Below are 5400 nucleotides of genomic sequence, written 5' to 3'. Positions count from 1 at the left end.
AAATATGATTGTACATAAGTTGTTTATAGTTTCTAGATAATTTTCTATTTAAAGCAATGTGTATACCTAATATTTATGCTTGATTTAAATATATTTTTGTTATTTTAGATATTTATTGATAGATTTTTAAAGTTTTAATTGGTAATCAGACACTTAGCTGTGAGCAGCAGATAATTTTAGATAATCAATCAGTCAATCAAGATTAAGAGAAAAATTGGTGACAGTTCAAAATGAAGCTGCCAGGATCATTCTGGGTGCCCCAAGGAGGACGAAGGCCCTCAAGCTCCTCATGGAGGGAAACCTTCTCCCTCTGGAATCAAGAATTGAACTAATGGCAGCACAGTGCCTTTCAAAGGTCATCCAAACTCCCGGGAACATAAACAAAAAAAAACACCAACAAAAAAACACAAGCTGTTTGCAAACAACTGGCTGTCTTACACACCCAGGGTGTTGATACGCTATCAGCTCAAAGAACAACTATTTGTCAAGGACATGAACTCCTCCTCCCACGCCGACTTTATTGAAGCTCTGTCGTGGGCACAAACCTTGAGCAATTTCTCTGGTATGAGCTTGCCAAGGAGAAATTAATACAACATACCTAGTTTAAAGGCAGAAGATGAGAGGGTCATTGCAGCCATCACCTACTTCACGGATGGATCAGTCGATCCCTTAAACCACACTGCAGGCACTGGCTTTGCAGCAAGGGATGCCACACAATCCATGAGAGTAACAGACAACGCCTCCTCGCTACAGGTAGAGGCAATTGCATCAGGGATTGCGTCTACAGGCAAAAACCTCAGCCAAAATGCAACAGCAAATCCCCAAGAAACATCTACCTCCTGATCACTGTCCTCAAAATAACACACAGGATTCTTGCTCAGGATAGAATAATCATAAACTGGGTCCCTAACCACAGAGGGAATGAGCTTGCTGACAGACTAGCTGACATTGGCAGGGGTATGCCTCCAAATCCCCTTATCATAAAATCGAGCTCTTGCCTTCCTCCTGTAGCTTCACAGAGAGAAAACGAGATCCTCCCCCTCGGCCAGATGGTAGTCAGACGCCACAGGCTATGAGCCACATGCGCTCTCTGAAGCAATAAATAGAGGTACCGAAGTCATTCTTCAACGAATCAGATAAAGTTACCATTGTACATGGCAGATCATAGGGACAATTGACTATGCAGACAGGTGTTGCATGCACTGTAACGAGCCGAACGCCACTTTGGTACATTACTTACAGAATTGTGAGCGCACACAATTTCTGAGACAGGGTCCGCCCACAACAGCCGCCGGGCTGGTAAAGATATTATGCCGCATGCTTACATCATGGCGGCAGGAGCGTCTGCTGGCAATCCCGCCACCACAGTAAGCATAGAGTGTCAGAGAATAAAATGAGACAGCCATAAATAGCTGACAAAGGCCGGGCAATATGTATGAAGGCCGGGGCGAAGCCAGACCTTCGCAAATCTCAAACGAACGACGAACGAACCGAGATCAGCGTTCCTCTATCCTCCAGACGGCCACGACAACATCAGCAGCAACACAAGGACTGCCCAGTCCTTAGCCTACCGGCTCCCCCGTTGTTTTCCACTTTAATTCCAGCACCCAGCCATACCTGTGGGCACTCACACTCACAATAAGCACTCCCCAAAGAGATGACACTAGTCGAAAGTGGTGGATGCCAACCATTTACCCAAAATATGTTGTTTGAAAGAGAGAGTGAGTTTGAGAGATTTCGAGTAGTAAAGTACGAGATACGAAGCTAGAGAAAAAAAAAGTTGAATGAGGGAAATAGTAAAGTACGAGATATCAGAGAGTGTGATGGTCGTGAATGGGGAGGGAGGAGTGAAGCAGAAGTGAAAAGAGGGGAGAGAATTATGATGGGAGAAAGGCTGAAAGGAGCAGCCCGTTAGGAAAGCCCGGAAGCAGCAAAAACTATCCCTAGAGCCATAAGAAAAGTAAATTGGTAAGTGGAGGACGTGAAGGCCAATTATAATACGCCGTAAAATTGAAAGATCTGTCCGAACGAGACTCGGAAAGGGGATGGTCGTGGGGAGGGAGAGAGATTTAAAAGACAAGGTGAAATAGGGGAAAGAAGAGAGGGAAAGATTAAGAGAGAAAGAGGAATAGATTAAAGACAAGATGAAATGAAGGAGAGGGAGAGAGAAAGAGTGAATGATAAAGAGAGGAAGGGAGAAAAATTAAAAGACAGGGTGGAATGAGGGAAAGGGAAGGAAGAAAGAAGGGAGTATTAAGAGTTAAAGAGGGGAAATGAGGGAAAGGGGAGAGAGAAAGAGGGAAAGTGTAAGAGAGAAGCTTAAATGAGAAGGGAAGAGGGAAAGCGGTAAAGATAAAGAGGACAGGTTTAAGGTGGGAAAAGGAAAGAAGGGAACATTAAGAGGCAGGAATAGATAGACAAACAAATAGCTGGATGAATGGATGGATAGATAGACAGACAGATAAATAGATAGATAGATAGATAGATAGATAGAGAGAGAGAGAGAGAGAGAGAGAGAGAGAGAGAGAGAGAGAGAGAGGAAAAGAGGGAGAGAGCGAGATAATAAGAAACCCGGGATTAACAAGGAAATGTAATGGATACGGAAGGGGAAGAGTTGAAGTGAATTAAAAGAAGTGGAAAGACAATAGATCTTATAGATGGTAATATCTACCGCTGGAGAACTATCGATTTTACAAACAACCACGTACACTTCACTATGAACGTTTTTTGTTACTTTCTTACGATACTTTAGTTTTGCTATGATGTAGTATTTTGCTTTATATTACCAGGTTCTTGTTAACTGTTAATGGATGGTTTATTTATTTAAATCTAGGAAGATTTTCATTAATATCAATGTAGGATTACTCTTTTGATAGCTCTCTAAACAAGGTCGCAATTCATTTTTCTTCGTTCAGCCAATTCAACAATATTATCTTTCCTAATTAAAAGAGCAAATTGGTATGGATAATTAGTTTATTTTTTGCTCGGTTATACACAAGTCTCCCTAATTATATTGTGTACTTTTTGAATAAATGAAAGATACGCGAGATTTTCCCTGGGTCACTATGAAGAAATATTGGTCGAAATATCTGAATTTTCAGGCCATAAATAAAAAGGAAATAAAACCTTCAGTTTGCGGGAAAACATAAATCCTTCATCTACTTCTCTTTCGCTCATTTATACTTTACTCATTTATATCTTGCTGTCCTACTCTGATCTAATTCATACATTCAGATATACTTTACATACTTCAAAATTATTCTTCAAAACATACTCCTTTGATGCTGTAAGATTAGGTAATTCTTGCTTTACATGATACTACAAATGAGAGAAAAAAGGCGTTTGTCACGCTTCATGCTTCATCCAGCTTTACTAAATAATCATGAGAAAAAGCGGTGGAATTCAGACGCTGACCGATGTCTGGAGTTGATGCATTTGTGATTACTGTTTGTCTTTCCCCTTGGCAGAATCTGTTCAGCCACATGATTCAAGCTAATGATAATATTTAGGAACATGATACTTAGTAACGTAGCTTTGGTTAGATGGTAGGAAAAGCATTCTTAAAACGTATAATTTATGTGTCTATTTATTTTTTTCCTCTTCCTTTTATTTCTGATTCTCTCTCGACCCCCCTCTCGTAAGCTGCGTGGTGCAGTGGTAGCTCTCGTTTAGCAATCTTGCTGACCCATGCTGAATTCCCACACCGCCAGTGGATGGTATCCCCGACCATTCCTTGCACAGAGGGAGTAATTTAGAAGCAACATGAAACAGACACCCTGTCACGTCAAGGATAACCATTGTAACTAGTGGAATAAAACTAAATATAATATGTATTATCTCCTCTCCCTCTCTCTCTCTCCTGACCGACTGACTGACTGACTGATTTGACTGACTGAGTGACGGACTGGCTGAGTGACTGACTCACTAACTCACGCAATCACTCACTGTCCTCTCTCTCTCTCTCTCTCTCTCTCTCTCTCTCTCTCTCTCTCTCTCTCTCTCTCTCTCTCTCTTCTCTCTCTCTCTCTCCTATCTCTATCCATTTATGAATCTCTCCGACACACAGACGCACACACCACACACCACACACACACAACACAAACACCAACACAAACCACACACACACACACAAACACACACACACACACACCCCACACACACACACACCCCAAAACACGCACACACACACACACACACACACACACACACACACACACACACACACACACACACATATCCATTTCCTCCTCTTTCACCCATTTCAGCATACACACAAGCATCATTATTTACCCTACGATCTGATACGAATGCATTCACATCCTCTCATATTCCAGATTTCAGTGAAAATCCACACAAAAAAAGAAATCAGAGGTACATGAATCCAGGGCCAGCAACCTCCCATTGTGCAAGGATATTTAATAAACTTTTTAAACTGATGTTGTTATTTTTAGTGTTTGTTTGTTATTATTATCACTATTATGCATTATTATTTACTGTGACAATAATGATTAATAATCTTAAATATAATAAAATAATAAATTTAATAAAAATAATAATAATAATGATAATAAAAATAATAAAAATGATAATAATAATAATAATAAATAATAAAAATTTAAAAATAATAATAATTTAATTAATTTATTATTATTATTATATTATTATAGTATAGTAGTAGTAGTATCTTACTAATTTTGAATAGCAAAACACTCTTCCGTGCTGATACAATGGAGAAAGACCCAAAATCCCAAAATTTGATTTATTGAAAGTGAGACTACAGTTTTTGAAATCCACCTGAAGATGGAATCCAGGTGTATTTTTAAAAAATGTAGTCTTATTTTTATTATCGCTATCATGATCATATAATGATAATTTTTATAATTACTATTATTGTTATAATAATAATAATAATAATGTAATAAAATAATAATAATAATAATAATATAATAATAATAATGATAATAATAATAATAAAATAATATAATAATAATGATAATAATAAAAATAATTATTATTTCATTATTTTCATTATTATTTTTATTTTTATTATAATGTCATTATCATTATCATTATCATGTCAAAATCATAATCATAATCATAATTATAATCATAATTCATAATTATAATCATCATCATCATCATCATCAGCAGCAGCAGCAGCATCATTATTATTACATTAACCCTAATTCCCTATTCTTACCATTTCATTTTCATTATTACTATAATTAATATTATTATCTTATTTTTTATTGCTATTACTACTATCATTATCATTACTATAGTAATAATGATAATAATAATAATAATAATATAATTAATAATAATATATAATAATAATAATAATGATAATAATAAAAATAATATAATCATGATAATAATGATAATATGATAATATAATAA

This window comes from Penaeus monodon, chromosome 1 (assembly GCF_015228065.2).
Source record: "Penaeus monodon isolate SGIC_2016 chromosome 1, NSTDA_Pmon_1, whole genome shotgun sequence".
Lineage (NCBI taxonomy): Eukaryota > Metazoa > Arthropoda > Malacostraca > Decapoda > Penaeidae > Penaeus > Penaeus monodon.
Note: the sequence above shows the minus strand (reverse complement) of the source record.